The sequence below is a fragment of the Copadichromis virginalis genome, linkage group LG6 (assembly GCF_057382275.1).
Source record: "Copadichromis virginalis isolate Kocher_CV1m ecotype Utaka linkage group LG6, C_Virginalis_male_GT1.1, whole genome shotgun sequence".
In the NCBI taxonomy this organism is placed as follows: Eukaryota; Metazoa; Chordata; class Actinopteri; order Cichliformes; family Cichlidae; genus Copadichromis; species Copadichromis virginalis.
In genome coordinates this window covers 25,629,091-25,649,188 of record NC_140623.1, presented here as the reverse complement: position 1 = coordinate 25,649,188, position 20,098 = coordinate 25,629,091, and the positions used below count along the sequence as shown (strand labels likewise).

At 40.7% G+C, this 20,098-nt stretch overlaps 1 long non-coding RNA gene across 1 annotated transcript; it reads right to left on the bottom strand.

Annotated features, from left to right (window-relative positions):
* Positions 1 to 1,065: 1,065 nt before the first annotated feature.
* LOC146707885 (uncharacterized) lies at positions 1,066 to 13,989 on the bottom strand. Its single transcript, XR_014920890.1, has 4 exons — positions 12,278 to 13,989; positions 10,520 to 10,552; positions 1,613 to 1,773; positions 1,066 to 1,393 (listed from the first exon to the last, which is right to left on the bottom strand). It is a non-coding gene; the product is annotated as an uncharacterized LOC146707885 (long non-coding RNA).
* Between the last annotated feature and the right edge of the window lie 6,109 nt (positions 13,990 to 20,098).

Genomic DNA, 20,098 nt, shown 5'->3' with positions numbered 1-20,098 from the left:
CTTATAACCTATATTATTATTTGTTGTTTGAGTTTCTTCATGACCACAGTTTAAACAGATTTCCTGAAAACTTACTCCAGTTATAACTCCCAGAGTACTTGCCTAACACCAACCTTTAAACAAAGTTCAAGTCATTAACATGAAAAAGGTAACTATACAGCTTTGCAGCACACATTCACATTTATGTTAGTCAGCCATTGTTACCACCAAGCAATTCTGTCTCTACCCAGCCAACATTTATATGTGGGGCCCATATGGTTTGGAAATGGGCTGAAAAATGGGCCCCATATAGGATTGTCCGCAGGTTCCGTAATGGCCCCATATTAAATGCCCATATAGGTGTTATGTTAGGAAAATCTGGGAACTAAATGGGCCCCAACTGGGCAAAGTACACAGAAACCCACCTAGGCCCCATCTTTCAAGTTTTTGTGGGTACCATGTGGGCACCACATAGGCTAAAAAGTGGGTTTTAAGTGGGATTGTCCGCGGGTTCCGTAATGGCCCCATTTTATAAGCCCATCTCGGTGTTATATTGGTAAAATCTGGGAACTAAATGGGCCCCAACTAGGCAAAGTACACAGAAACCCACCCGGGCCCCACCTTTCAAGTTGTTTTGTGGGTACCATGTGAGTACCACATAGGCTAAAAAGTGGGTTTTAAGTGGGATTGTCCGCGGGTTCCATAATGGCCCCATTTTATAAGCCCATCTCGGTGTTATATAGGTAAAATCTGGGAACTAAATGGACCCCAACTGGGCAAAGTACACTGAAACCCACCTAGGCCCCATTTTTCAAGTTCTTAGTGGGTACAACATGAGGAAAACATGAGCTAAAAAGTTGGAATGGCATTAGCAGTGGGTTCTGTATTTGCATCCTATTTCTAGTTTGAATTGACTAAGTTCTGGCACTGAGTGGGCCCCATGTAGTAAAACAGTCACAAAATCAATTTTTCAGACGGCTAATACGGGTTCTGTGACACAAAGACACCAAATATATTAAAGCTGACCGCAAACAAAATCTAGTTTGTAAATAAAACCATTTCAAAAATCACGAGGGTACACAAAACAACATTTTTCACATTTATTTTGTCCAACAACTGTGATTTTACGTAACTGTATTCCAAAGTGCGTAAACGTTTAAAAACTAGAAATGTCAAACTACAGCAAAATTCCTTAGATATTTGGAACCGTAGCAACATGGGGAAAAAGTCAGATGGAAAACTCAAAAGCTTATCTTGAATCAGCAGGGTTTGTTTTTTTACAGAGCCGTAAGTCTATTTTGTACCCTTGCAGCCCTCGGTCCTCCTCTGTCTTTAGCTCCACTGAACCACTTGGACAGAGCCTTCTCTGCTTCTTGCAAGTTGACTTTTGATGTTAAATAATTCTTCAGTGCCTCTGCAAATGAAGAAGAAGAAAAACGGGCAAGCCAAAGTAAAGTTAATCTTAGCTTACTTCATTTGGTGATGATTTGCAAAGAACAATGTTTATTTCACTTTATTGCCTCAAAAAATATATACAAATTGCATGATAACCAATCTCAGTTACACTTTCAAACACTTTATTAAAAAAGTTTAGTTTTCTAAAGTTCAAATGTCTCAAGTGAAACTAACTTACCATACACAACATTAAAAAGACGCAAATCTCTGAACTTTTTTTCCCCCATGTTGGCCAAGCATGTTGTACTCCACAGCCAGCTCAGGTGATATGAGGAATTTCATCATCCTTCTTGTGGCATCGTCTACACTTGTTTCCCCTGTATCTGCTACCATGGCAACCTGAGGGGAACATACAAAAAGGACAGATTAGATACTGGCATCTGGTTAGGATGCCTCCCTGGTGAGGTGTTTTGGGCACGTCCCACCAGGAAGAGACCCAGAACACCCAGGACATGCTGGAGGGACTATGTTTTTCGGCTGGCCTGGGAATGCCTTGGGATTCCCCCGGAAGAGCTGGGCCAAGTGCCTGGAGAGAGCGAAGTCTGGGCCTCTCTACTTAGTACCGGATTGGGTCGAGGGGCAGCAGCCTAAGCTTAAGATAATGGACCGGAATGGAGGATAAATGGACGCTTTACATATTACTTAATGTTTACTGTGTGGTGATAAAAAAAAAAATGGTAGTAAACACAAGCTAAACTAAAAAAATTAATTGCGCTTCCTTAACCCTTTATCCCCAATAATGTTACGCAGGATAACTGGTAGGTCTGGTAGGTTTTTTCCTCTACTGTATACTATATGAATGTAATCAAGGATTAATAACAGAAAGAAAAAAGAAATTGAAATTTTGCCATTTTTACTAAAGGCAATCAAAATGTACATGAATAAAATATTTAAACTAGTCAATTCAAATTAATAACTCTAAAACACTGAACAAAATTAAGTATTTGACCCTGTGGTTTATTTTCGGACATCTCTTTTCTTCTAAAAGTCCAGGCGTGTTGGGCCCCTGGCAGAGCTCAGGTTTGACGAGACAGGTTTGGAAAAACCTGTCGCTGGCGACTTTTTGGGGGCTAAAGGGTTCAAATAAATAGGAATTGGCCAAAATTTGTATAAACTATGAAATAGCAGAACAAAAGTAAAAAAAAAAATCTTTATCTGTTATCAGAATCAAATATTTGATTAGAATAAAAAATTTAACTTTCTGGAAGATTTCTCGTTACATCTGTCATAAAAGTAACAACATCTCAGAAAAGAAACATGATAGCAACAGAAAAATATGATAGCAGTGTGATGTGATGGTCCCTGGCCAGATTTTTACACATATTATAAGCCCTGTGACACAAAAACCACAGAACTCTGACACGCACAGACTGTTTTCCTTCGTGCTAATGAAGAAAAATGCTGGTCTGGTATGTAAAAGGGAATTTATTCTTCCAGGACCTGAAGCTCCGTAATGCAGCCCTCCAACAGCCAAACCTATCTGTTCTCTGATTGTCTTGATGCATGCTCAATCATCCAGGTAAGTAAATCTCCAAAAGTTGATTCTGTTCATCTGGACGTAGCGCTTGCAGCATTTTCTCCCACTGAAAATGCTACGTCCAGATGAACAGAATCAACTTCTGGAGATGTTCTCTGATTGGATTGTTTAATTGGTGATTGACATGAAATTGACCAATCAGCTGAAAGGAAGAAAAATAGGGTCAAAATTTGGATGTGTAAGTATAAATCCACACACAGCCAGGAAAGCCGAGCGCAGAGTTGTTTGTAGCACCAATTCAGCCAGAGTGGAGCCAGATGGATTTTCCATCCATCCACACTGTAAAGTCTATAGACCAGCAAGTGATAAATTAACAGTGTTGTTGGTATTTTCTAAAACAGTTGTATGCAATAGGAATTGCTGTTTATAGTCCTCCTGTATATCTGCATGTTCCCTCCCAATTAAAACCTGTGATAATGGAGATTCAAATTCATGTCATACCTATACCAACAGTTATCAAGTATCCAGATCGACCTTTACTGATGTGCTCTGTCAGTGCGCCCCAGGGCAGCTGTGGCTACAATGTAGCTTGCCATCGCCAGTGTGTGATTGTGTGTGTGAATGGGTGAATGACTGAATGTAGTGTGAAGCGCTTTGGGGTCCTTAGGGACTAGAAAAGCGCTATACAAATGCAGGCCATTTACCATTTAAAGGAAAATTGTTATTTCCATGTATTTTCCTGTTCTGCCTTCAACTTTGAGGACTTCCCCCCACATTTCTAGTTGTGACAGTGCACCTACAACAAAAAAAATCTGCTGTGATTTACATTTGTTGAAAGAGCAATTTTGTAAAATAGTCTATTTTTGTATGCACAGTTTACAAATCTGTCCTGTACAGCATGGACTGATTGCATGCTAAAAAGTTGTTGCTTAAAAATAAAACAATAAATTTTTAATTAAAAACATCAGCAGAAAGCCTTGTTATTAATTAGATGTACAATTTCTATAGAATACGAAACAACTCAGTTCATTTTTGATCATATCAATACCAGCATATTACACAACTAGTGATGGGATTTTCGTCTCTTTTTAGAAAGCCGGCTCTTTCAGCTCCCAACCGGCTCTTCAGGTTGTTTTGTTGCTTTAATTAATTTTTTATTAACAACAATATAAAATTATGAACAAAAGGAATTACTAATGTAAAAAAAGAAACGTGGTTTTATTTATATATGTTTATATATAAATATATATGGTGGCCCCTAGAGACAAAGCATGTACAATAGTGATGGGTCGTTCGCGAACGAAATGGCTCTTAGAGCCGGCTCTTTGACGTGAACGACGCGAGCCGGCTCCTTATCGCGAGCCGTCACGTGGGTTTTTTTTTTTTTTTTTTCTTTCTCTCAGCCTCTCTCTCGCACTTTTTTCCCGCTTCACTCTGCACGCGAGCCTTGTGCTTTACGCTGGGCAGAGGGGGGAGGGGCGGTAGTTACACTCAGTAGCACAGGAACAGAGCCAGAGAGAGAGAAAGAGAGGCAGGGACAACAACATTAGAAAGGTATAGTAATCATCCACAACTATTTTCGGTTGCAGATGATAAAGGATTGAGAAAGTTTATTCATGCAGGTCCATATGACAGAGAATATGCATGTTCTTTTAGTTTTCATATTATAATTTATATTTAATTGTGTTGTGGTTTGCAGTGTTTTGTGTTCTTTTCACTTTAAATTTGTGAAAGGAAAAAGCTGAAAATTTAAATAGTTAAAACTTGAAATGTGAATAGTTGATTTTTGTATTATATGATTTATTTATTACATTTTATGTGGAGTGAATAAATAAAAGTATATTTACGGTGGCCCCTAGAGACAAAGCACATACAAACTTCAAATCACGTACGAACTCTGAAGCATGTACAAACTCCAAAACACGTAAAAACACGTACAAACTCCAAAACACGTAAAAACTCCAAAACACGTAAAAACACGTACAAACTCCGAAGCACGTAAAAACTCAGAAGCATATAAAAACTCAGAAGCACATAAAAACTCAAAACACGTACAAAAGACAACAGAAGTGCTCCAGGATGCTGGGCGCAGTGTTGAGCCTTTGTTATCTTGTGGCTACACAAGCCAGCAAGTACCAACGACCGGATTTGGTGTGTGGTAATAACAGGTAAATGAACTTTTTTTTAAATTATTTGAATATATATATGAGTGCCTGTGTATAAATACACAAACAATACACACATGCTTTCAATTGTGTAATTTAAGTGATCTAGTAGCTCTGCTTTGGAAGTTCAGTTCATGCTAGAAATGTGTTTTGGAGTTTGTACGTGTTTTGTCTCTAGGGGCCACCGCATATATTTATATATAAACATATATAAATAAAACCACTTGTTTTTATGTTAGTAATTCCTTTTGTGCATAATTTTATATTATTGTTAATAATAAATAAATTAAAGCAACAAAACAACCTGAAGAGCCGAAAGAGCCGGCTCTTTTTAGTGAGCCGAACCGAAAGAGCCGGATCTCTAAAAAGAGCCGGAAATCCCATCACTAATGTACAAACTCCAAAACCCATTTCTAGCGTCAACTGAACTTCCAAAACAGAGCTATCTAGATCACTTAATTTACACAATTGAAATCATATGTGTATTTTTTGTGTATTTATACACAAGCACTCATATATATTCATAAAAAATTCCAAAAGCTGTTCATTTACCTGTTACTACCACACACCAAATCCGGTCGTTGGTACTTCCTGGCTTGTGTAGCCACTAGGTAACAAAATCTCAACACTGTGCCTAGCATCCTGGATCACTTCTGTTGTGTTTTGTACGTGCTTTGGAGTTTGTACGTGCTATGGAGTTTTTACGTGTTTTGGGGTTTGTACTAGAGATGGCACGATACCACTTTTTTATGTCCGATACCGATACCGATATCATAAATTTGGATATCTGCCGATACCGATATGAATCCGATATAATGTTTTTTAATCAACAAAACTGTTTTTTTTTTTTAAATATCTTGCTGCATTTTGTATAAGTTCATACTCAAGTTTAAAACAACAACTACACTAAAGCTATTCTGTTATACCTATATGCAAAAAAAAAAATTTCATAGTTCAGCAATACTGATCAATCTAATAAACTTAAACCTACACCATCCTCCCTATTCTGGTATTTTAAAGAGTACTTAGCGTAAATATTAAGCAACCTAACTAATAGGGTTCCAACTCCCAGCAACAACAAAAATAAATAAATAAAAAATAGGGAACCACCCCTCACACTCCACCTCATGATGCTTAATCAACGTAATCAACCTTAATTTGATGCAGTGTGAAAAAAAAATGCACAGAAATCAATTATTTTTCAAGAAATATTAAATAGATTCAACATCTTTCTTCAACAAAATTGCAGACTGCACAGATGGTACCTTCCCAAAGGAAAAAGTACTATAGCTTACTAGGGTATATATATTAGACTTAATAGTCACTATATACAGTAATGGACTTCTATTCATTTTACATCAAATTAAAACTTTGGGTGTAAGATTCGGATAATTATTTATTAAAAGCTAGACATTTTAAATGAGAATAAGAAAGAAAAGTATGTCTTTGTGCCCCCTTTTCCCTGTTCATGCCCTATCGGCCCCCCTGGCTAAACTTTGCTAGATCCGCCCCTGCACAGTTACCAGCCGTCAGCTACGTAGAAAAAGATCCTCGAGTAGAAAGTAATAATAAATAAATTTTAACAACAGCTTATCAAGCTTAAACGTGTTCAGCCGATGGTTTCCTCTTTCTGGTGCAAAGTGGGCCAAAAACAAACCAGAGAGACGGACTCGCGACAGAAAAGCCGATCAGCTGATCGTTAAGCAGTTTCATGATTGAAGTAGCAGCCAGAAGAAGCAGTCGCTCCATATATCGTTTGGTAAGCTTAACGCAGGAATGCTTTACAAACATTCAGAGATGGACTTACACACTTGCTTTACTTCTCTCGGGGATAACTTTGTCGGAGATGAAATGCCGGGTTGCTAGCGAAGCTCCACATGCTATCCAGACCACCGACAGGTCCCGCATGCCACAGCCGCTCTATCACGTGATGCATACTGCTCCGACGTGCTAACGTTCTGAGGTGAGTTACGGCGTGTTGCAAGTTTTGTGAGGTGCTTTCGTGATATTTAATGGATCGGATTAAATTTTTTATTTTTCTCCGATATCCGATCCAGTAATTTAGGTCAGTATCGGACCGATACCGATACGTAATATCGGATCGGTCCATCTCTAGTTTGTACGTGCTTTGTCTCTAGCAGCCACCGTAAATATACTTTTATTTATTCTCTCCACATAAAATGTAATAAATAAATCATATAATACAAAAAAAACAACTATTTACATTTCAACTTTTAACTATTTAAATTTTCAGCTTTTTCCTTTTAAACAAATTTAAAGTGAAACAACACAAAACACTGCAAACCACAACACAATTAAATATAAATTATAATATGAAAACAAACAGAAGATGCACATTCTCTGTCATATGGGCCTGCATGAATAAACTTTCTGAATCCTTTATCATCCGCAATTGAAAATAGTTGTGGATGATTACTATACCTTTCTAATGTGAGGTTGTTGTCCTTGGCTCTCTTTCTCTCTCTCTCCCTCCTGCTCTGTTACTGTGCTACTGCGTGTGTAACAACCGCCCCTCCCCCCTCTTCCCAGCGCAAAGCACAAGGCTCGAGTGCAGAGTGAAGCGGAAAAAAGGGCGAGAGAGAGAGGGTGAGAGAGAGAAAAAAAACACGCTTGTGTCGTTCACTTCAAAGAGCCGTTTCGTTTTGACCAACACATCACTAACAACCATGATGAAAAACGCTCATCTGCTTCCATCACCATCAGCTGATTAACATTGAGCTGCTGCAGTCAACACCATCAAACTAATTTAGTGTTTAATGTTATGTTATTGAATGCTTTTATTTTTAAATCTTTACCAGCGCTTAAAGACTGTAGATGTTCACACCTGGTGTTAGAAAACCGAGCTCACAGCAGTATTTTTTTTTATAACAGGAAATTTAAATTTTTATTGGTTACCGTGTTTATTACCACTTTTATCAGTAATGTACTTCCTATAAAATATGGGTTTGATAAGTTACCGGTTTATTGAAATCAGCTAGTGAACACATCGATCACTTTATTGAACTACACGCCTTACACTCTTGTGAGCTCTGGTTACTAACAGCAGGTGTGAATGTTTGGAGTCCAAAACGCAGATAAAGATTAGAATAACAAGGCAATGTAAAATCAGTTTAATGCAGTTGACAGTAGCAGCTCAGATGGAAATCAGCCAATTGTGAGGAGAGCAGAGGACCAAAACTGTCAGAGTTGTGGGACAAGTGAAGAGAACACTGTTGGCATTATTGTTAGCATAAAAGATGAAAATTAAATAAATGTTAAATTTTAAAATAGATCATTGCCTCCTGTGCCTAAATAAATATATATACTTAATACCAGTTAAAAAAAAACGGATGCCCCAAAGACCATCACTTTTCAAAAATAATAATAATAATAATAATAATAAGATAAGATAAGATAAGATAACCTTTATTAGTCCCACACGTGGGAAATTTGTTTTGTCACAGCAGGAAGTGGACAGTGCAAAAATTATGACGCAAAAATTAGAATACAATAAGAATAAATACAGTACACAGCTGTACAGAATAGAATAAAATAATATACTATATACAGTAGAATAAAATAGAATAAAAATATACAATAAGATAAAAATAGAATACGAATGCTATATACAACTGAGTAAAAATATGCCAGAAAAGATTATTGCACTTAGTGTTATTGCACATGTGTGGATGTGTGTGTTTGTTCAGTTAAAGTCTTTGTTGTGGAGTCTGACAGCAGTGGGGAGGAAAGACCTGCGAAATCTCTCCGTCCCACACCGTGGGTGCCGCAGTCTCCCACTGAAGGAGCTGCTCAGTGCTGTCACAGTCTGCATGGGGTGGGAGACGTTGTCCAACAGGGATGACAGCTTAGCCGCCATTCTCCTGTCACTCACCACCTCCACTGGGTCCAGAGGGCATCCTAGAACAGAGCTGGCCCTTCGGATCACCCTGTTCAGTCTCTTCCTGTCCCCAGCAGAGATGCTGCCGCCCCAGCAGACCACACCATAAAAGATAGCAGAAGCCACCACAGAGTCATAGAAGGTCTTCAGGAGTGGGCCCTCCACCCCAAACGACCTGAGTCTCCGCAGCAGGTACAGCCTGCTCTGCCCTTTCCTGTAGAGGGCGTCTGAGTTATGAGTCCAGTCCAGTCTGTTGTTCAGATGAACACCAAGGTACCTGTAGCTGTCCACAGCCTCAATGTCCATACCCTGGATGTTCAGTGGTTGCAGTGGAGAATGCTTGTGCCTGCGGAAGTCTACCACCAGCTCCTTGGTTTTACTGGCATTGATCTGGAGGTAGTTCAGCTGGCACCAGTCCACAAAGTCTTGAGTCAGTCCTCTGTACTCCTTGTCGTCCCCATCAGTGATGAGGCCGACTATTGCAGAGTCATCAGAGAACTTCTGCAGGAAGCACTGGGTGGAATTGTGGGAGAAGTCTGCAGTGTAGATGGTGAAGAGGAACGGAGCCAGAACCGTTCCCTGTGGGGCCCCCGTACTGCAGACGACCCTGTCCGACACACAGCCCTGAGTCCTCACATACTGTGGTCGGTCGGTGAGGTAGTCCAAAATCCAGGTAGTGAGGTGATGGTCCACTCCAGAGTTCTCCAGCTTGTCCTTCAGAACCGAGGGAAGAATAGTGTTGAAGGCACTGGAGAAATCAAAGAACATGATTCTCACAGTGCTTCCAGCGGTCTCCAGGTGAGCGAGGGAACGATGTAGGAGGTGAATGACGGCATCATCCGCTCCAATGCCAGGCTGGTAGGCAAACTGAAGTGGGTCCAGTGATGAGCTTGTTAGGCGCCGAAGCTGAGCCAGGACCAACCGCTCCAGGGTCTTCATCAGGTGGGATGTCAGAGCCACCGGCCTGTAGCTGTTGAGGTCCTTGGGGCGTGAAGTCTTTGGCACTGGTACAACACAGGAGGTTTTCCAGAGCTGTGGGACTCTTCCCAACCTCAGGCTCAGGTTGAAGAGGTGCTCCATCACCCCACACAGTTGGTCCGCGCAGGACCTGACGACCCTCGAGCTGATGCCATCTGGGCCCGCTGCCTTCTTGCCATTAATCCTCCTCAGTTCCCTCCTAACCTGGGTGGTTGAGAGAGACAGGCTGGAGCCTTGTGTTGACTGTGTATTGGATGCTGTTGTTGGGGGTGGGGAGGAGTGAGCAGGGTGAATAGAGGAGGTGTGAAGTGTCTGAGGTGTCAGAGGTGGAACAGCAGCAGTGGGGGTGGGTGAGTCTGCAGCCGATGTTGTAGACTGTCTCATGGTTGAATCAAATCTGTTGAAGAAATGATTCAGTTCATTTGCCCATCTCACATCCCTCCCAGGCAGAGAGTTCTGCTGTTTGTGGCCTGAGATGGTTCTGAGGCCTCTCCAGACTTCACCAACGTTGTTTTGCTGAAGCTGGTTCTAATAATAAGTAATACAAATAATATGAAAGTTACTTACATGTCAAAGATGGTGCTTGTGATCTTGAAGAATCTAAACGTGATAAGGAAATGAAAGAAAGTGCATGAGAAAATACAAACATTTTTGTTTTTTCCCAGGATAATTCAATATAAAAGATTATCTTACTAATGCACAAAATGAACAGTGTAATTAAAAGTTTGAAAGGCACTGCATGTGTTTATATGATAAACTGACTAATTCAAGCAGAAAACACTAGCAGTGCAAAAATGTATCTAACTAGCTGACAGACTTTAAAGTCACAGGAAGATATATCAAAATGGTGACTTATGCCAGAACAAATGACTTGACAGACATAAATCCTAAATTCCTTTAAGTAAAAAAGGAATTACTTTTTTATAAGTGGTCCCTAGTGGTTTTCAAATTATTACATGGCTTGTTAATTTTTTATTAAATTATTAAGAAGCCAGATGAGTTCAAAACATTTACAAATTACTATAAAGCACTATCCAAACTTCAAATCAAGTGGCAAAATCTCCAAATTAAAAGTACTCGCAAACTATAAAAATTTGATTATACTTAAAAATATGCAAAAACGAATTTAGTGGAATTTTTACCTGCTCAAGAATACATTGAACATGCAATATTTAATTGAAAAGAACAAAATTTGTGTACTTTTAGAAAGGATTATTAAATATTTGGGGATACTAGCCATAAAGAGGGTCTCGTACATTTACGGGCATCTAATTTCCTGGATTTAATGATTTAAAAGTTTAATAGGTCTTTGAAGTTGATAATAAAATTGAGTCCATTATTAGCAAAAAGAATTTAAAAAAAAAAAGAGCAAAAAAATGCTTAATATATAATAATTGTTTTAAACTTAAGCTTTGTAATTGTAGCAGATTTCATTATGTCTGCAATTTTTTATTTAGCCCCACAGTAGTAAAAGCCATAAATGGGAGTTAGATTTATTACTAGTATTTTACACAGCATTCAGCTATAATAACATGTTCTGCATTTTCCTACTTCACCATCTGATCTGAACAGCTGCACTCTCTTAATTAATTAATGACCTAACATTTCTCAGTAACCAATAACTAGATGGAACAGCACAGTATCTAAGAGAGTGATCAGACAGTGTTTGAGCTAAAGAATCTGCGTGTTTCTTTTGGGGGCTTTTTACACACTGATCCACCACCGTTTTCCTATAGTACAATGCATATCTGGTAACATTACCGTATTCAGATCAGAAAACCGTTTCAGCTGCAGGCATCTACTCCTGTAATTTAAACAATCACCTTGCTACACTGCACATGAATATTACGTAACATGGTATGACTAGCTCATGTTCAGACATTTAAGATACTGTTCAGCCATTTTGTTTACTGGGTAGTGCATAATGGCCGAGTTAGCTGAGCAGGAATCCACTAAAGCCAAAAAAATAATATAAATTTTTTAAATTAATTACAAAAACCTTATAGGAAAACCCAAGAAACAGTTGCAGAAGCACAGAAAAAAAACTGCCGTGTACGTTATAGTGTGTAAATTCAAAAACTGTATAGAGAGAATGGTGCAATGAAAACAGAATAAGATAAGATGAACTTTATTGAGTAGAATATAGGCAGTAAGAGTTTTGTAATTAACTTTAAATTATGTTTGCCAAAGACAATGCAGTAAATTAACCCAGTTCTACCTGCTAGCTAAAGATGTTATGCTTCTCCCCCTTATACCGTTTAGGACGACTATAGAAAGTTACTAAAATAACCATTGATGAAAACGTATCAAACTTTAAGTATTTACCTTTGTCATAGTTTTCGATTCTTTGGTATCCTTTTGTCCTCCACGTTCTTAAACACCAGGGAGAGAAAAGGCGCAACAGACGAAAGACCGCGAAGACTAGACGCTAGGCGGTGCAATCTGCTCCTCCCTCTTTTTAAACGAGCCAATAGGAGCTGCTCACATTAAAAACAACTTTATTTAAAAAGTCGTTTTACACCTGATACAAAAATTTTAAAAGTCAAACAATGCACAAGTTTAAAAGAACAATTTTATTTTTAAAAGTTTTTTAAGCATAGGGATGGTTAATATGTTTTAAAAAGTAATATATAATATTTATCAAAAATTGTCACCCAAATCAACATCATAATAAAAATATAATTAATAAAAATATAATAATGATAAGAAGAAGAATAACAGTTTACCTAAAAGCTCTTCTAACATTAGACTGGTTTTGAAAAGTTTCAATAGTGTCAATACACCATAAGGACAAGGGAGTTTCACAGTTGAAGTGTGACTGCTTGAAAGACCCCATTCCCTCTCCTTTCCACTAGTTCAAAGAAAATATAAATTATTTCTGGTTATATAATTTGAGGGCACAAGTTTGAAGAGTAACATTTTAACAGATCGGTAATATACTTCAGGAGCTTTACTGGATCTGATTAACCAAAACTTCCATCTTCCATGTAACTAACTGTCTTTTCTCTAATACAGTAGAGTGTGTCTGATCTACTAAAAATCCTCAACTGCATGTTTGCTCAAGTAAATAGTCTTAATTGTTTGAACAACCAGTAATCCTTAATTTGCAAATGCCAAATCTGGATTTTGTCTGTGTAATTCACTTTTATCTTAGGTTTTTTATTCGTATTTTTTGCTTTTCTTTTTTTCTACTCTTGTGTCCGTTTTAATCACTTATTATTGCTGCTGTGACAAGTGAATTTACCTAAGAAGAATCATGAAGTCCTTATTTTATCTTATCTGAGCCTCACCATGCAGCCTACCATGCAGAGTTCACATTAAGTACATAAAATGAAATCTAAAATTAAAAAGTAACCAGTTTCAAACCAGTTATTTGGAATAGTGTGCAGAGTGTTTTGAGTAACATTGAATGTTCAAAAACACCAAAGTTCCTATAGTCTCACTTGACAGCTGGGTTGTAGTGTCTGATAACACATAACATCTTGAGGTCTCAATGTGGACTTTGAGTACATTTGCTAGCCAAGGCTAAATACTGAGAGGGTCAAAAATGAAGGGTCAAGAACATCTGACTGTACGTAAGGGTAGCAAAAGTGATAGACTGAGGTTGTGCCAAATATGTTAAAGTTAGGGTGATTTCTTAGAGAATGGTACCACATGGGTGCCGTCTGCAGGTTATAAAAGAGAGTTATGTTCATACTTTCTTTTGAGATTATTTTTACAATTTGACTTTCAGAACTCCCTGGGTTGTGCGCAATCTGTGATGGGCTTGTTTGGAATAAATCCTCCTTTATTCAAATAACACTTTCTCAGGCTCTTCACAGAAGAAGAATCCTCACATAAGCATGTGCTACCATTTTGAACCAATGTACACATTTACCATCACTAACCCAACTAGGACCTACATTGGATGCCCACCCATATGGATTTGATGTTAGAAACGCAAGTGGGTCCCATATATACTAAACAATCTTGAGCCCATGTAAAATATATGCCCATATTAATTTAACACAACCCATTTGGGGCCCACATAGACATGTTTTCAGGGTCTGACTTGCATTTGCCCATGTGTGATACATATAGTTTGACCAGGTGGGCCCCACCTATGTCATCAGTACCAAAAAATATATACCGATTACCTCACTTTGCCCCACCTGGGGCACACAACAACACCTTTTCTTTAAATGACTGTGTTTGCCCATGTCTAACGCAGGTGAAAAACCCAAGTGGGTCCTACGTGTGTTTCCCATTTTGAAACAAGTGAAGTGTTTCCCATGTTTGACCCAGCCAGGACTACTATATGTTTCCACTCGGTTTTGCCCATATGGCTTTAATGTGAGAATCAGAATCAGAATCAGAATACTTTATTGATCCCTGGGGGAAATTATTTTTTGTTACAGTGCTCCATTTTAAACCAACATTAAGACAAGACAGACAATACGCTAACTAAGAATAGTACAATATATACATATATATACATACATACATACATAAGTCACTTATAAATAAATAGTTGGAAAAGAAACATGTGTAGCTGTAGCAGCAAACAGTGTGTTAAGTGGATGCGTTGTACAGGGAGATGGCCACAGGCAGGAATGATTTCCTGTGTCGTTCAGTGGTGCTTTTTGGTAATCTCAGTCTCTCACTGAATGAGCTCCTGTGACTGACCAACATGTCATGGAGTGGGTGGGAGGTGTTATCCAACATTGTCTTTATCTTGGACAGCATCCGCCTCTCCGACACCACCTTGAGGGAGTCCAGCTCCATCCCCACAACATTGCTGGCCTTACGGATCAGTTTATTAAGTCTGTTGGCATCTGCGACCCTCAGCCTGCTCCCCCAGCATGCAACAGCATAGAGGATCGCACTGGCCACAACAGACTCATAGAAAATCCTCAGCATTTTCTGGCAGATGTTGAAGGACCTCAGTCGCCTCAAAAAATAGAGACGACTCTGGCCCTTCCTGTAAAGTGCTGTGGTGTTTTTAGCCCAGTCCAGTTTATTGTCAATGTGTACTCCAAGGTATTTATAGTCCTCCACAATGTCAACACTGACCCCCTGGATTGAAACAGGGGTCAAGTGTTTCCTGGTCTTCCTGAAGTCCACGATCAGTTCCTTGGTCTTTGCCACGTTGAGCTGCAGATGATTCTGCTCACACCACGTGACAAAGGAGTCGACCACAGCCCGGTACTCTGTCTCATCATCCCTGCTGATGCATCCAACCACCGCAGAGTCATCAGAAAACTTCTGAAGATGGCAGGTCTCTGTGCAGTGGCTGAAGTCTGTGGTGTAGAGGGTGAAGAGGAAGGGGGAGAGGACAGTCCCCTGTGGTGCCCCTGTGTTGCTAATCACCTTGTCAGACACACACTGTGGGAGACGTACATATTGTGGTCTTCCTGTCAGGTAATCAACAATCCAGGACACCAGAGAAGCATCCACCTGCATCGCTGCTAACTTATCACCCAGGAGGGTCGGCCTGATGGTGTTGAAAGCACTGGAAAAGTCAAAAAACATGACCCTCACAGTGCTCGCCGGCTGGTCCAGATGGGTGTAGACACGATTGAGCAGGTAGATGATGGCGTCCTCTGTTCCGAGACGAGGCTGATAAGCGAACTGAAGGGGATCCAGATGTGGTCTTACTATGGGTCGCAGCTGGTCCAGGATGAGCCTTTCCAGGGTCTTCATGATGTGGGAGGTCAGTGCCACGGGCCTGTAATCCTGGGGGCCACTGGGACGAGGCGTCTTTGGTACAGGGACGAGGCATGATGTCTTCCACATCACCGGGACCCTCTGCAGACTCAGACTCAGCATAAACAGTTTATGAAAGACTCCACACAGCTGGGGGGCACAGGTCTTGAGGACAAGGGGACTCACTCCGTCTGGTCCAGCAGACTTGCCTGAGTGAAGTCTCCTCATTTGCATCTCAACCTGGTATTGAGTGAAGGTGATGGGTGGGGGAGGGGTGTCAGGAATCTCACAGGAGGCAACATGTGAAGAGAGAGGCTGGCACAGTGGTGTGGTTCTGGATTCCAGGCTGACTGCAGGTGAGGTTGTGGGGGTGGGAGCAGACACTGTGGTGTCGAATCTATTGAAAAACAGATTCAACTCGTCGGCTCTATTCTCACCTCCCTCAGCTCCCCTGCTGTTGGTTGGCCTGAATCCAGTGATGGTCTTCATGCCCCTCCACACCTCTCTCATGCTGTTCTGCTGGAGTTTCCACTCCAGCTTCCTCCTGTAATTGTCCTTAGCCTCTCTGATCTTGTCCTTTAGTAACACCTGGATCTTCCTCACCTCCTCTTTGTTGCCCCCTCTGAAAGCCCTCTTCTTGTTGTTGAGGAGGGCTTTGATGTCCTTAGTCACCCACGGCTTGTTATTTGGGTAACAATGAACAGTCTGAGCTGGAACAATAGAGTCGGTGCAGAAAGTTATGTAGCCTGTGATACACTCAGTAAGCCCATTGATGTCCTCGGCGTGAGGCTCACAGAGTGTTTCCCAGTCGGTCACCTCGAAACAGCCCTGTAGTTCCGCTATTGCCTCCTCTGACCACCTCCTAACAGTCCTGGTGGTCACAGGTTCCCTCCTCACAATTGGCACATAGCGGGGGGTGAGGTGAATCAGGTTATGATCTGACCTACCAAGTGGGGGGAGGGAGGAGGAGCTGTATGCATCCTTGACGTTAGCATACAGTAAGTCTAAAGTTTTCTCTCCCCTGGTGGGACAGTCCTCATATTGTTTGAATGTTGGTAGTGTATTGTCCAGTGATACATGGTTGAAATCACCCGAGATCACAATAAAGGCACTCGGGTGCTGAGTCTGTAGCCGAGCTATGGCAGAGTGGATAGTGTCACATGCAGCTGTGGGGTTAGCAGAGGGGGGAACATAGACAGCCACCAAGATGACGTGAGAGAATTCCCTGGGTAAATAATACGGCCTGAGTCCAACAGCACACAGTTCAGTGTCCGGGCAACAAGTCCTTTCTTTGATTGTTGAGAAACCTAAGTGGGTCCCATATATACTAAACAATCTTGAGCCCACATAAAATATATGCCCATATTAACTTAACATAACCCATATGGGGCCCACATAGACATGTTTTCAGGGTCTGACTTGCATTTGCCCATGTGTGACCCATATAGTTTGGCCAGGTAGGCCCCACCTGTGTCATCAGTACTAAAAAATATATACAGATTACCTAACTTTGCCCCACCTGGGGCACACATGGGCAAACGCTTTTCTTTAAATGACTGTGTTTGCCCATGTCTAACCCAGGTGAAAAACCCAAGTGGGTCCTACGTGTGTTTCCCATTTTGAAACAAGTGAAGTGTTTCCCATGTTTGACCCAGCCAGGACCTACTATATGTTTCCACTTGGTTTTGCCCATATGGCTTTCATGTGAGAAACCCAAGTGGGTCCCATATATACTAAACAATCTTGAGCCCACATAAAATATATGCCCATATTAACTTAACATAACTCATATGGGGCCTACATAGACATGTTTTCAGGGTCTAACTTGCATTTGCCCATGTGTGACCCATATAGTTTGACCAGGTGGGCCCCACGTGTGTCATCAGTGCTAAAAAATATATTGACTACCTCACCTTTGCCACACCTGGGGCCCACATAGACATGTTTTCAGGGTCTGACTTGCATTTGCCCATGTGCGACCCATATAGTTTGACCAGTTGGGCCCCACGTGTGTCATCAGTGCTAAAAAATATATTGACTACCTCACCTTTGCCCCACCTGGGGCCCACATAGACATGTTTTCAGGGTCTGACTTGCATTTGCCCATGTGTGACCCATATAGTTTGACCAGTTGGGCCCCACCTGTGTCATCAGTACTAAAAACATATATTGATTACCTAACTTTGCCCCACCTGGGGCACACAACAACACCTTTTCTTTAAATGACCATGTTAGCACATATCTAACCCATGTGAAAAACCCAAGTGGGTCCTACATGTGTTTCCCATTTTGGACCAATTGAAGTGTTTCCCATGTTTGACCCAACCAGGACCTACTATATGTTTCCACTTCGTTTTGCCAATATGGTTTTAATGTGAGAAACCTAAGTGGGTCCCATATATACTAAACAATCTTGAGCCCACATAAAATATATGCCCATATTAACTTAACATAACCCATATGGGGCCTACATAGACATGTTTTCAGGGTCTGACTTGCATTTGCCCATGTGTGACCCATATAGTTTGGCCAGGTAGGCCCCACCTGTGTCATCAGTACCAAAAAATATATACCGATTACCTCACTTTGCCCCACCTGGGGCACACAGCAAACGCTTTTCTTTAAATGACTGTGTTTGCCCATGTCTAACCCAGGTGAAAAACCCAAGTGGGTCCTACGTGTGTTTCCCATTTTGAAACAAGTGAAGTGTTTCCCATGTTTGACCCAGCCAGGACCTACTATATGTTTCCACTTGGTTTTGCCCATATGGCTTTCATGTGAGAAACCCAAGTGGGTCCCATATATACTAAACAATCTTGAGCCCACGTAAAATATATGCCCATATTAACTTAACATAACCCACCTGGGGCCCACATAGACATGTTTTCAGGGTCTGACTTGCATTTGCCCATGTGTGACCCATATAGTTTGACCAGGTGGGCCCCACCTATGTCATCAGTGCTAAAAAAATATATTGATTACCTAACTTTGCCCCACCTGGGGCCCACATAGACATGTTTTCAGGGTCTGACTTGCATTTGCCCATGTGCGACCCATTTAGTTTGACCAGGTGGGGCCCACCTGTGTCATCGATACTAAAACATATATTGATTACCTAACTTTGCCCCACCTGGGGCACACAACAACAGCCTATCCTTAAATGACTGTGTTTGCCCATGTCTATCCCAGGTGGAAAACCCAAGTGGGTCCTACATGTGTTTCCCATTTTGGACCAAGTTAAGTGTTTCCCATGTTTGACCCAGCTAGGACCTACTAAAAGTGCTCACTTGGGATGGCCCATATGGGTTTAATGTGAAGAACCCAAGTAGGCCCCATACAAAAAGCCCAGTTTGAGCCCATGCCCACATGGTACCCATCCAGCCCGAGCAAAAACCAGGTGGGGCCCATATATACATGTTGGCTGGGTAAAAGCCTCCTAAAAGCATTTTTCCAAACTAAAAATATATATACATAATTAAGCTAGACACGAAGAAAGTAAAAGGATGTTACAAACAGAAGTAATTAAATGTGTACAATCAAAAGATTTCTGATGCAATTAAAAACCAGATGCACTGTGTGTCATACAGTCTGAGTAAGTCGTTTTCAAAATAACCACCACAAACCTGCATACTGCATGAGTACCCACGGCTCTGTTCCTTTCACATTCACTAAGATGCATTACATTAAGAATAAGTAGCAGCATGATTCCGAGACATAACAATAATTGGGTTGTAGGCATATCTGCAATAGAGCAGACAGAAGTGACTTTCTTTTTTCACGAGAGGCAAACTTATTTTTCAGTTTACACATTTCACAGCGCTAAGGGTTAAAGAAAATTACAATTGTGGGTGTTTTTCACCCACAATTTATTGTTAAGTCTGTAGAAAGAAAGCTAGAAACAAAGAACGCTAAGAATGAGAGGAAACAAAGCTACCTAGCAACAAAGCAGCGAAAGAAGCAAGGTGTGAATGGCATGTAGACACAGATAACATGAGACAAACAGGACAGAGGATAAGCATCCTCTGTGGTTTATCTACACACAACACCACAGTCAAGAATAGTGTATCCCAGGGGCCCCTTCTTGCTTTTTCTTCTGATTGGTAATGAGGCACAGCTGCCTTATAGTGGGCACAGCAGGCAGGGCCTTGATTGTTACTGCTTACTTAAGCAGGGAAATTGTGGCAAAAGCTACTGGATAGCGATGCAAGTGCAAGAATGGGGACTTTTGGTAATGAAGAGATCCCAATCTTGGTTATCATGATTCAGAACAGTGTTTTCACTTCTGCTAAATATGGTCCACAAGTAGTTCTGGCTTGCTTATTATGTTTTCATTGGCAGTGTATGTGGTGGGCTTTTTATTCTTCCCTCCTTCCCATGAATGGTGTAAATGTGGCTGTGCTTCCTGGAAAATGCTTTTGGAGCAAAAATAGACAGTTGCAAGCCTGAAAGTGGACTAAAAAA